Below are 13,909 nucleotides of genomic sequence, written 5' to 3'. Positions count from 1 at the left end.
ACATTAAATCTGCCTCTTAGGCTGCTTTCACACATCCTGTTTGAGCTCTGCGGCTCAATCCGGCTGTGAAACCTATGCAACGGATGCGGCGAAAACACCGCATCCTTTGCATAAGTTTTTACATGCGGCCGGTCCGTTTTTTTTCCGGTTGCGGCACGCTACTGAGCATGCGCAGTGGAAGAAACCGCATGCGGCGGCCGGATGCGTTTTTTTCCGCATCGCGCCGCATCCGGCATCCATAGGCATGCATTGAAAATGCGCCGCAGCGGCCGGATACGGCGCGATGCGTTTTTTTTTGCCGGAGCAAAAAACGTTGCAGGCAACGTTCCATCCGGCCGCGGCATCGGCTAAATCTGCCGCATGCGGCAAAAACCGGACCGAACGCAGGCCCTTACGGCACAATACGGCACTAATGTAAATCTATGCAAAAAAAACCGCAACCGGCGGCATAAAAAACGGTTGCGGTTTTTCTGCAGAGCACCGTATTGTGCCGCAGAGCAAAAACCGGATGTGTGAAAGTAGCCTAAGGCTGCTTTCACACCTCCGGTTTTTGCCATGCGGCACAATCCGGCACTTTGCAGGAAAATCGCAACCGGTTTTTTTTGCTGCCGGTTGCGATTTTCCTGCATAGACTTTAATTAGTGCCGCATTGTGCCGCATGGCCTTGCGTTCCGTCCGGTTTTTGCCGCATGCGGCAGATTTAGCCGATGCGGCGGCCGGATGGAACGTTGCCTGGCACGTTTTTTCGTGCGGCAAAAAAAAAAAACGCATTGCGCCGCATTCGGTTGATGCGGCGCATTTTTCAATGCATGCCTATGGCGGCCGGATGCGGTGCGATGCGGCAATAACCGCATCCGGCCGCCGCATGCGGTTTTTGCCACTGCGCATGCTCAGTAGCATGCCGCAAGCGGCAAAAACCGGACTGGCCGCAAAGGAAAAACTTATGCAAAGGATGCGGTGTTTTCGCCGCATCCGTTGCATAGCTTGCACAGCCGGATTGAGCCGCAGAGCTCAAGCCGGATGTGTGAAAGCAGCCTAATGCAGACGAGGTGATTTCTGCAAAATAGTTCAGATGGATTGGTTAAAAATAAATATTTAAATAAAATAAATAAATAAATAATTAGAATAATTGGAGTGGATAACTGTCTGTACCATGGCCGAAAATACCGTTTGTTTTTTTTCGTTTCATAAGGCTGCTTTCGCACATCAGTTTTTTGACATCAGGCACAATCCGGCAAAAAAACTGATGTGACGAAAAAACGGATCAGTTGCATCAGTTTTTTCCATCAGTTGCTTCAGTTTTTTGACAGATCCGGTGTGATACTGAGCATGCTCAGTTCAAAAAAACGGATCCAGTGGCTGGATCCGTTTTTTGCCGCATTACGCTAGATCTGGCATCCATAGGCTTCCATTATAAAACACGCCGTACGGCGCGATCCGATTTTTTTGACAGACACAAAAAACGTTTATTTCAACGTTTCATCCGGCCGCCGGACAAGTAGATTTTGCCGGATCCGAAAAAAAACGGGTGAAACGCAAGACCATCCGGCACAATCCGGCGCTAATGAAAGTCTATGGGGGAAAAAAAAGAACCGGTGGCAACAGACACCGGATCTGTTTTTTCATGTTTTTGCCGGATTGTGTCTGATGGCAAAAAACTGATGTGTGAAAGCAGCCTTAGACGCAATGGATTATAAGACGCACCCCCAAATTTAGAGGATGAACATATGAAGAAAAAAAAATGTAATGTTAAAATGAGGGTCTGTCTGATAATCCTAGTATGTCTTATAATCGCCAGGGCAGAGCGGAGATGGTGGAGCTGCTCGGGAGGGTCACTGGATGGAGGGTCGGCGATGCTGTGGGCTCGGAGTAGGGGGTGTTGCGGCTCAGGAGGGTCACTGGATGGAGGGTCAGCGATGCTGTGGGCTCGGAGAAGGGGGTGTTGCGGCTCAGGAGGATCAGTAGATGGATGGTCGGCGATACTGCAGGCTCGGGGGTGTTGCAGCTCAGGAGGGTCACTGGATGGAGGGTCAGCGATGCTGCGGGCTTGGAGGAGGGGGTGTTGCGGCTCAGGAGGGTCACTGGATGGAGGGTCAGTGATGCTGCGGGCTTGGAGGAGGGGGTGTTGCGGCTCAGGAGGGTCACTGGATGGAGGGTCGGCGATGCTGCGGGCTCGGAGTAGGGGGTGTTGCAGCTCAGGAGGATCAGTAGATGGATGGTCAGCGATACTACAGGCTCGGGGGGTGTCACGGCAGCAGGCGCCACTGATCTGCGGGTGGACTGTGGACTCCATTGAATCACCCGCAGTTGATAAGCTAGACTTCAAGAAGAAGCTGTGGAGGCGGCGCATGCGGCCATTTTCTTGAAGTCCTTCGGGTCAATCCACGCACACGCCGCCTAAGCGGCCATTTTATTGAAGTCTACCGCGGGCGATGCAATGGAGCCTGCAGCACGCTTACAGATCAATGGCGCCCGCCACATTGCCGACCCTCCATCTTCTGCCCATCCTGAGCCGCTCCACTGCAGTGAAACCCCCACCTCCAAGCCCCCAGTATTGCTCACCCTGCCTCCTGTGACGCCTCTCCGGAAAGCCATATCCAGATTATAAGACACCCCCACCCCCCATTTTACCCCCAGTTTTAGGGGAAAAAAATGCGTCTTATAATCCGGAAAATAAGGTATATCCACAAAACAGTAGTTGCATGTGGATTAACTCCCCTTTTGCTGCGGATAATGCGGAGGGTTGGCATTGTGCAACCGCTGGAGGGCGGAAATCAGATGCACGAGGCCAGAGGCGTAATGCAGAAGTTTACAGAACGCCCTCTTCTCGCCCCGATCTACCTGAGACTTTTGTGAACTCTTCTTAACGCCGCGCCATCTCTATAAATAAGATGATAATTGCACCGATCGTTACGTACGGCGACGTAAAACGGGAACTGAACAAAGGGTGAGTCACTCGGCTCCGCGTGCCGCTCGCTTCATTTTCATAACGTCGTGCGGCCTCTTTACAACTATTAAGTAATTATACGGTGACTACATAATAGTGAAAAACACAAAAACACAATTACCATAATCCCCGACACGTACAAATTGGAGCGTGTCATTACATCCTCTTATCTCTTCTACACGGAAGCGCAGCCTCGGGACAGGGATGCGGCACCGCGGCGGGGGACCTGCGGGAATTGGCACGCTGACATTTTATGGGTGGAGCAAAAAAAGCGGTGGCTCACCTGTACTCCATCGCTGGAGGGTATTTAAACAATGGCGGACGAGGCGCACCTTTCCAAAAGATCTCCGTGCAGATAGTGACACAGTAATCGGGGCGTGCCGTCAGCCTGTCAGTACTAATCAGGGCACGCGCGTGCCACTCCGAGAGGTCGGCCAAGTGGCATGGTGTAAGATATACTGCCACACACCGTGAGGATTAACAGCCGACAGAGACGAGGCTGCATGCTGGGAGTTGTAGTCTCACACGTCACTGTATGCCAGACATCAATCTTAAATAATACTCTGCCCGAAAAGCGCGCTTAACACGTTCGATGGGAATATCCCACGTGGAGCGGATCAGCTGCAGATTTGCTCGCGGATTTCAGCTCCAGAAAATTGGAAGAGTTTTTAAGAAAATCTCATTCACAAAAAAAGAAAATCAGCTGCAACTAAAAAGTGCAAGCCACAATGTATCAGTCCTATAGGAATGTACTCCGTCAATGCTGAATCTGCAGCAGAATCCTAGCACTTCATGTGGTTTTTGCCCCTGCGGATAATCAATAGGGCGAGACTGTGAAAACAGACTGGAGCGGAGTGTCAGCCGGACGGCGGCTGTGGACACGGATCACTCTGCAGTCAGGAACCCGGCTGGTGAGAAATAACCCCCCCCGACCATGACTACCATATATCACGTGCCAAAAATAGCCCCTTTTAGGCTCAATCACAGCCGTGCAATATTAGGATCATGGCAGCACACCGCTAAACTGCAAACAAAAAGTAAAAGGGGTTACGTGGCATCTTTCAAAAATCCAAGCCTGAAGAATTTCAAGAGACTCTTTGGAATAATCTGTCCTGTGTGTACATAAGAAATGATATTATTTCTGCAGGTTATAGGACTTGTATCCTGCAGGTTTTGCCAGTTTCCACCTGCAGACTCTATAAGCATGGAGGGCATTATAAAGCAGCAGCATGGAGGACATTATACAGCAGCAGCATGGAGGACATTATACAGCAGCAGCATGGAGGACATTATACAGCAGCATGGAGGACATTATACAGCAGCATAGAGGACACTATACAGCAGCAGCATGGAGGGCATTATACAGCAGCAGCATGGAGGGCATTATACAGCAGCAGCATGGAGGGCATTATACAGCAGCAGCATGGAAGACATTATACAGCAGCAGCATGGAGGACATTATACAGCAGCAGCATGGGGGACATTATACAGCAGCAGCATGGAGGACATTATACAGCAGCAGCATGGAGGACATTATACAGCAGCAGCATGGAGGACATTATACAGCAGCAGCATGGAGGACATTATACAGCAGCAGCATGGAGGACATTATACAGCAGCAGCATGGAGGACATTATACAGCAGCAGCATGGAGGACATTATACAGCAGCAGCATGGAGGACATTATACAGCAGCAGCATAGAGGACACTATACAGCAGCAGCATGGAGGACATTATACAGCAGCAGCATGGAGGACATTATACAGCAGCAGCATAGAGGACACTATACAGCAGCAGCATGGAGGACATTATACAGCAGCAGCATGGAGGACATTATACAGCAGCAGCATGGAGGACATTATACAGCAGCAGCATGGAGGACATTATACAGCAGCAGCATAGAGGACACTATACAGCAGCAGCATGGAGGACATTATACAGCAGCAGCATGGAGGACATTATACAGCAGCAGCATGGAGGACATTATACAGCAGCAGCATGGAGGACATTATACAGCAGCAGCATGGAGGACATTATACAGCAGCAGCATAGAGGACACTATACAGCAGCAGCATGGAGGACATTATACAGCAGCAGCATGGAGGACATTATACAGCAGCAGCATAGAGGACATTATACAGCAGCAGCATGGAGGACATTATACAGCAGCAGCATGGAGGACATTATACAGCAGCAGCATAGAGGACACTATACAGCAGCAGCATGGAGGACATTATACAGCAGCAGCATGGAGGACATTATACAGCAGCAGCATAGAGGACACTATACAGCAGCAGCATGGAGGACATTATAAAGCAGCAGCCTGGAGGGCATTATACAGCAGCAGCCTGGAGGACATTATACAGAAGCAGCCTGGAGGACATTATAGAGAAGCAGCCTGGAGGACATTATAGAGAAGCAGCCTGGAGGACATTATACAGAAGCAGCCTGGAGGACATTATACAGAAGCAGCCTGGAGGACATTATACAGAAGCAGCATGAAGGACATTATACAGCAGCAGCATGGAGGACATTATACAGCAGCAGCATGGAGGACATTATACAGCAGCAACATGGAGGAGATTATACAGCAGCAGCAGCATGGAGGAGATTATACAGCAGCAGCATGGAGGAGATTATACAGCAGCAGCACGGAGGACATTATACAGCAGCAGCACGGAGGACATTATACAGCAGCAAGGAGGGCATTATACAGCAGCAGCAAGGAGGGCATTATACAGCAGCAGCATGGAGGACATTATACAGAAGCAGCCTGGAGGACATTATACAGCAGCAGCATGAAGGACATTATACAGCAGCAGCATGGAGGACATTATACAGCAGCAGCATGGAGGAGATTATACAGCAGCGACATGGAGGAGATTATACAGCAGCAGCATGGAGGAGATTATACAGCAGCAGCACGGAGGACATTATACAGCAGCAAGGAGGGCATTATACAGCAGCAGCATGGAGGACATTATACAGCAGCAGCATGGAGGACATTATACAGCAGCAGCATGGAGGACATTATACAGCAGCAGCCTGGAGGACATAATACAGCAGCAGCCTGGAGGACATAATACAGCAGCACGGAGGGCATTATACAGCAGCAGCACGGGGGACATTATACAGCAGCAGCACGGAGGACATTATACAGCAGCAGCATGGAGGACATTATACAGCAACAGCACGGAGGGCATTATACAGCAACAGCACGGAGGGCATTATACAGCAGCAAGGAGGGCATTATACAGCAGCAGCATGGAGGACATTATACAGCAGCAGCATGGAGGGCATTATACAGCAGCAAGGAGGGCATTATACAGCAGCAAGGAGGGCATTATACAGCAGCAGCATGGAGGACATTATACAGCAGCAGCATGGAGGGCATTATACAGCAGCAAGGAGGGCATTATACAGCAGCAGCATGGAGGACATTATACAGCAACAGCATGGAGTACATTATACAGCAGCAGCATGGAGTACATTATACAGCAGCAGCACGAAGGACATTATACAGCAGCAGCATGGAGGACATTATACAGCAGCAGCACGGAGGACATTATACAGCAGCAGCACGGAGGACATTATAGAGCAGTACTGAGCAGTGTAACTGTGAATCCAAGGCTGTAGTGAGATAATTGGCTAAGACGACAACATGGAGGACATTATAAAGCAGAAGTGAGCAGTGGAGCAGTGAATCCAGCTATGGGGTGAGAAAACAAAAAAAAAAAAAAAAAAGCAGCAGCATGAAGGACATTATATAGCAGTACTAAGCAGAGAATGTGAATCCAAATCTGGGATTAGATAATACACTAGAAAGAAGCTGCAGCATGGAGGACATTATAGAGTAGCACAGAGCTGTGTAATTATGAATCCAAGACTATACTGAGAATTTGCTTACTAAGAGGAAGCAACAACATGGAGAACATTATAATGCGGAACTGAGCAGTGTAGCTGTGAATCCAGATCATGGGTGGGATAATATACTAGAAAGAAATTGGAGGATGATGGACATTATACAGCTACTGAGCAGTGTAACTGTGATTCCAGGCACTTTAAGGAGATAAAATACTAAAAAGGCAGCATGGACGACATTTATACAGCAGAACTGATTTCAGCAATATGATGAGCTAAAACACTTGCTAGAAACCAGCTACATAAGGAGTCAATAAACAGCAGTTCTGAGCAGAACAACTGTGAACACAGCTCTGCGGTGAAAGAAAACACTTACGAGAAAGCAATATAAAAAACAAAATCTGTCTTTCTGCCCTCCTGACTCACTTTTCACCTCCTCCCTCATTCCATAGATTTCAATAGGCAGCTGTAATCACATCCTTCCATAAGTTGGCAACATTTTTTGTTTAAAGCAAGATGGATTTTAGCAGATTGTTAGCGTGAATGATGTAAAAGCAAGAGGAGAAATGGCTTTTAAGTGGAGAAAGAAGCACATTTTTTCCTACAAATTATTATAGGTTAATTTATTTACTCGTACTATTGATTTATTGATGGAAACATCAGTCACTGGTCGGCCCCAGCCTTAGGAGGCCTGAGACGTGGTGTGGATGAGCGCCGGCCGCTGTGCGAGGATCCGTCTGAGCCCAGCACAGATTATTCTACCCTAATAGAGAAGGCAATCAGCCGTCGATATCCCGTCAGCAGCTCTTTAACTCCTGATGTGAGAGTGAGGGGGGGCGGAGAACCCCTTTAATTCACCTCAAGACAAACCTGGACAAACTCTCAGCTCACAAGTAAAATACTCACTGCCAATGTGAACTACGACAACCTGGCTGAAGTCTGTCCCCATACCCTGGAGTCCCCGGCTACCTGGAGCCTCACCACGAAGCCCATTAATCATTAACACGCACCCTGCAGTCTACTAATGGGGAATGACCTGAGGGCAAAGTGTCAGAAGGATCTTTCCATCATTCTGCTTGTTCTGTACATACAGGTGCAGCAGAGCCGAGTCTGCGGAAGGAAATCCCTGCAGCCGACGTCCATTACCTTATCTATAGCACCGGCCGCACATCACTCCGGCTCCTAATGCGGCTCTAGCACCGTCGTATCTGGCCAAATATCAGATTCTGGTCAATGGCTGCTACGTAATTCTGCATTTGCCCAGAATCAGCCAAGGTCAAAATGGAAGCTGTCACCAAACTGCAGCTGATCAACCTGTAATTCCTGTAACGTGCCGACACTTAGTGCACAATTACTATAATAACGGGATGTCAGCGGGACTGACCCATATAACTCTTCCCAGACTCTGCAGCCAAGCACGTCACACATCATACTGAGACTTTATTTACTTTCCTAAAAAAAGTCACTGTGTACATTACTGTATTATACTCCAGAGCTGCACTCACTATTCTGCTGGTGCAGTCACTGTGTACATACATTGCATTACTGATCCTGAGTTACCTCCTGTATTCTACTCCAGAGCTGCACTCACTATTCTGCTGGTGCAGTCACTGTGTACATACATTACATTACTGATCCTGAGTTACCTCCTGTATTATCCTCCAGAGCTGCACTCACTATTCTGCTGGTACAGTCACTGTGTACATACATTACATTACTGATCCTGAGTTACCTCCTGTATTACACTCCAGAGCTGCACTCACTATTCTGCTGGTGCAGTCACTGTGTACATACATTGCATTACTGATCCTGAGTTACCTCCTGTATTATACTCCAGAGCTGCACTCACTATTCTGCTGGTGCAGTCACTGTGTACATACATTGCATTACTGATCCTGAGTTACCTCCTGTATTATACTCCAGAGCTGCACTCACTATTCTGCTGGTGCAGTCACTGTGCACATACATTAGATTACTCAACCTGAGTTACATCCTGTATTAATTATACTATATGTAATGTATATCGGGAGCAGTATATGGGTTATACCTGTATATAGGGGGGGCAGTATAAATAAGGAGGGAGTATATGCTGCATGCATACATATGGGTATGCACACACACATATATATACATACCCATACATATGGGGTGGTATATGTAAGAGTTACTACATGGTGGACACCTGTATAAAATGGGCAGTATATGGCGTGTACCTATATATAAGGACAGTATATGGTGTATACCTCTATATAGAGGCAGTGTATGGGTATACCAGTATATAAGAGGTAGTACACGGTGTATACCTGTGAATCAGTGGTGGTATATTGTGTGTCTGTATATAAGGGGCAGTATATGACATGTTCCTGTATATAAGGACAGTATATGGTGTATACCTGTATATAAAGGGGCAGTATATGGTGTATACCTGTATATAAGGGGCAGTTTACGGCGTGTACCTGTATATAAGGACAGTATGTGGTGTATACCTGTATATAAGGGGCAGTATGTGGTGTATACCTGTATATAAGGACAGTATGTGGTGTATACCTGTATATAAGGGACAGTATGTGGTGTATACCTGTATATAAGGGTAGTATGTGGTGTATACCTGTATATAAGGGCAGTATGTGGTGTATACCTGTATATAAGGACAGTATGTGGTGTATACCTGTATATAAGGACAGTATGTGGTGTATACCTGTATATAAGGGACAGTATGTGGTGTATACCTGTATATAAGGGACAGTATGTGGTGTATACCTGTATATAAGGGGCAGTATGTGGTGAATACCTGTATATAAGGACAGTATATGGTGCATACCTGTATATAAAGGGACAGTATGTGGTGCATACCTGTATATAAAGACAGTATATGGTGCATACCTGTATATAAGGGACAGTATGTGGTGTATACCTGTCTATAAGGGCAGTTTGTGGTGTATACCTGTATATAAGGGTAGTATGTGGTGTATACCTGTATATAAGGGCAGTATGTGGTGTATACCTGTATATAAGGGCAGTATGTGGTGTATACCTGTATATAAAGGACAGTATATGGTGCATACCTGTATATAAGGGACATTATGTGGTGTATACCTGTATATAAGGGCAGTATGTGGTGCATACCTGTATATAAGGGCAGTATGTGGTGCATACCTGTATATAAGGGGCAGTATGTGGTGTATATTTGTATATAAGGGGCAGTATGTGGTGTATACCTGTATATAAGGGGCAGTATGTGGTGTATACCTGTATATAAGGACAGTATGTGGTGTATACCTGTATAAGGGCAGTATATGGTGCATACCTGTATATAAAGGGACAGTATGTGGTGTATACCTGTATATAAAGGGACAGTATGTGGTGCAAACCTGTATATAAGGGACAGTATGTGGTGCAAACCTGTATATAAGGGACAGTATATGGTGTATACCTGTATATAAGGGACAGTATGTGGTGTATACTTATATATAAGGGACAGTATGTGGTGTATACCTGTATATAAGGGGCAGTATATGGTGCATACCTGTATATAAGGACAGTATATGGTGCATACCTGTATATAAGGGCAGTATGTGGTGTATACCTGTATATAAGGGGCAGTATGTGGTGTATACCTGTATATAAGGGTCAATATGTGGTGTATACCTGTATATAAGGGACAGTATGTGGTGTATACCTGTATATAAGGGACAGTATGTGGTGTATACCTGTATATAAGGACAGTATGTGGTGCAAACCTGTATATAAGGGACAGTATGTGGTGCAAACCTGTATATAAGGACAGTATATGGTGTATACCTGTATATAAGGGACAGTATGTGGTGTATACCTATATATAAGGGACAGTATGTGGTGTATACCTATATATAAGGGACAGTATGTGGTGTATACCTGTATATAAGGGGCAGTGTGTGGTGTATACCTGTATATAAGGACAGTATATGGTGCATACCTGTATATAAGGGCAGTATGTGGTGTATACCTGTATATAAGGGGCAGTATGTGGTGTATACCTGTATATAAGGGTCAATATGTGGTGTATACCTGTATATAAGGGACAGTATGTGGTGTATACCTGTATATAAGGACAGTATGTGGTGCAAACCTGTATATAAGGGACAGTATGTGGTGCAAACCTGTATATAAGGACAGTATATGGTGTATACCTGTATATAAGGGACAGTATGTGGTGTATACCTATATATAAGGGACAGTATGTGGTGTATACCTGTATATAAGGGGCAGTATGTGGTGTATACCTGTATATAAGGACAGTATATGGTGCATACCTGTATATAAGGGCAGTATGTGGTGTATACCTGTATATAAGGGACAGTATGTGGTGTATACCTGTATATAAGGGGCAGTATGTGGTGTATACCTGTATATAAGGGGCAGTATGTGGTGTATACCTGTATATAAGGGGCAGTATGTGGTGTATACCTGTATATAAGGGCAGTATGTGGTGTATACCTGTATATAAGGGACAGTATGTGGTGTATACCTGTATATAAGGACAGTATGTGGTGTAAACCTGTATATAAGGACAGTATATGGTGTATACCTGTATATAAGGGACAGTATGTGGTGTATACCTGTATATAAGGACAGTATGTGGTGTAAACCTGTATATAAGGACAGTATATGGTGTATACCTGTATATAAGGACAGTATATGGTGTATACCTGTATATAAGGGACAGTATGTGGTGTATACCTGTATATAAGGGCAGTATGTGGTGTATACCTGTATATAAGGGGCAGTATATGGTGTGTGCCTGTATATATCGGCAGCATTGTCGTGTATCACATGTACAGCAGTGTATACAGGCAGATACAGATGAGCACACACACAGATATAGAAGGAGCTGTCACCTGCCGCCGGTGTGCCGGCCCTGCCGCCGGTGTGCCCGGCCCTGTCACTCGGGTGCGCCCCCGCCCTGCCGCCGCCCGCAGACCAATGATGACTCCATCAAGCGACCCGCTCCGGAGAGAGAAGGGTTAACAAACAGCGACACGCTCGCGCTCGCGCCTCCCCCTCTGGATTTTGCATAGATGACGTCACCACGTCGCAGGACATATTACGTCGGCGGGATGAGGAGGCGGCGAAATGTCAGGGACGTATCAGAAAGGCGGGAGAATGTGAGGTGATCGGCGAGCAGGGGGCGGGGCGGCCGTGATACACGTGACGTCACTGCGGTGACTCCGCGTTACTCATGGTGACTCCTCAGTGAGGGGATTTGTGGCCCCGGATAACGGCTGTGTGTGGGGGGCTCCCGTCACCTCAGAGCGCTCTCATTCACCATATTGGCAGTGGTGACGCTGTGGTAATTTTACCTCAGAAGTTGCGACAAGGAGATGTGTAGGATTTCCATGACGTACAGGGGCGAATAGGAGGAAGGTGGCCTGACAAAGTGCAGGGGGGCCCAGAGGGGGCACAGTCACCGTGTGCGGGGGGGACCAGAGGGGGCACAGTCACCGTGGGCGGGGGGACCCAGAGGGGGCACAGTCACCGTGGGCGGGGGGTCCCAGAGGGGGCACAGTCACCGTGTGCGGGGGGACCCAGAGGGGGCACGGTCACCATGTGCGGGGGGGGACCAGAGGGAGCACGGTCACCATGTGCGGGGGGGACCAGAGGGGGCACAGTCACTCACCATGTGCGGGGGGGCCCAGAGGGGGCACAGTCACTCACCATGTGCGGGGGGGCCCAGAGGGGGCACAGTCACCGTGGGCGGGGGGTCCCAGAGGGGGCACAGTCACCGTGTGCGGGGGGACCCAGAGGGGGCACGGTCACCATGTGCAGGGGGGCCCAGAGGGGGCACAGTCACCGTGTGCAGGGGGGCCCAGAGGGGGCACAGTCACCATGTGCAGGGGGGCCCAGAGGGGGCACAGTCACCGTGTGCAGGGGGGCCCAGAGAGGGCACGGTCACCATGTGCAAGAGGGCACGGTCACCGTGTGCGGGGGGGGCACGGTCACCATGTACGGGGGAAGGGGGCCCAGTCACAGTGTGCAGGGGGACCTAGACGGGGCACAGTCACCTTGTTTAGGGGGGGCACGGTCACCGAGGTTCTGTCAGGAGTGCACTCTGCCCCCAGCTCTTAAAGGGCCAGTGCTCTTAGTCAGGAAATGCCTATGGCTGGGGGGGGCATTAGGTATTTAAGGCACCCTCTCCTTTAGGGAGGTGCCTTGGTAACAAGGTCTTTGGTCTCACGTTGTGCATAACCTTTATCCAGTACCTGTGTCCTGTACCACCAGCCTGTGTCAAGTACCTGAGTTCTGCGTACCCGTATCTGAGTTCCTGTAAATACCATCTATCCAGCCAGTGCCACCTGTCCTGTCCGCACCTGCTATCCAGCCAGTGCCACCTGTCCTGTCCGCACCTGCTATCCAGCCAGTGCCACCTGTCCTGTCCGCACCTGCTATCCAGCCAGTGCCACCTGTCCTGTCCGCACCTGCTATCCAGCCAGTGCCACCTGTCCTGTCCGCACCTGCTATCCAGCCAGTGCCACCTGTCCTGTCCGCACCTGCTATCCAGCCAGTGCCACCTGTCCTGTCCGCACCTGCTATCCAGCCAGTGCCACCTGTCCTGTCTTTTTTTATTAGTTACCGTATATACTGGCGTATAAGACGACTTTTTACCCCCTTAAAATAATGGCTACAGTGGGGGGTCGTCTTATACGCCGGATATACACCTGGGTGCTGTAGTGCGCCGCTCCACTCCGTTCCACGCTTGGATTCTGCCTCCATAGCGACGAGGGAGGAACTTCCTGTCACCGCTGCTGAATGGCAGAGCGCTGGCCAATCAGAGGCAAGCAGCTCTGCCTTGACGTCAGCGCTCTAGCAGGGAAGTTCCTGCCTCGTCGTTATGGAAACGCGATACACAGCCCGGCCCCGTACTGGTATATCATACAGCATATATACTGGTATATATACAGCGGATATATAGCGTATATATAGCAGGGGGCCGCACTGTGTGAGGAGGTGTTTTTTTTTTCACTGTCCAGTATAACCAATAGGATTAGTGCAGTAACGCCAGATTCCCCTCGCATCCATGCAGGGACATTAATGAAGAGCTTACATGCTGGCCCCTGCACTAAT

General features: G+C 48.5%; 1 protein-coding gene across 3 annotated transcripts in view; it reads right to left on the bottom strand.

The window, feature by feature from the left end:
- LCLAT1 (lysocardiolipin acyltransferase 1) overlaps window positions 1–11,842 on the bottom strand; it is a 130,957-nt gene extending 119,115 nt beyond the window's left edge. For all 3 annotated transcript variants that reach the window (XR_012751566.1, XM_075339049.1, XM_075339050.1), the window contains exon 1: window positions 11,686–11,842. The gene's annotated coding sequence lies outside the window, so the exon portion shown is untranslated. The remainder of the gene's footprint in view (window positions 1–11,685) is intronic.
- Between the last annotated feature and the right edge of the window lie 2,067 nt (window positions 11,843–13,909).

This window comes from Anomaloglossus baeobatrachus, chromosome 3 (assembly GCF_048569485.1).
Source record: "Anomaloglossus baeobatrachus isolate aAnoBae1 chromosome 3, aAnoBae1.hap1, whole genome shotgun sequence".
NCBI classification, from domain to species: domain Eukaryota; kingdom Metazoa; phylum Chordata; class Amphibia; order Anura; family Aromobatidae; genus Anomaloglossus; species Anomaloglossus baeobatrachus.
The sequence above is the reverse complement of the archived record's forward strand: the minus strand, read 5'-3'. Positions and strand labels throughout refer to the sequence as shown.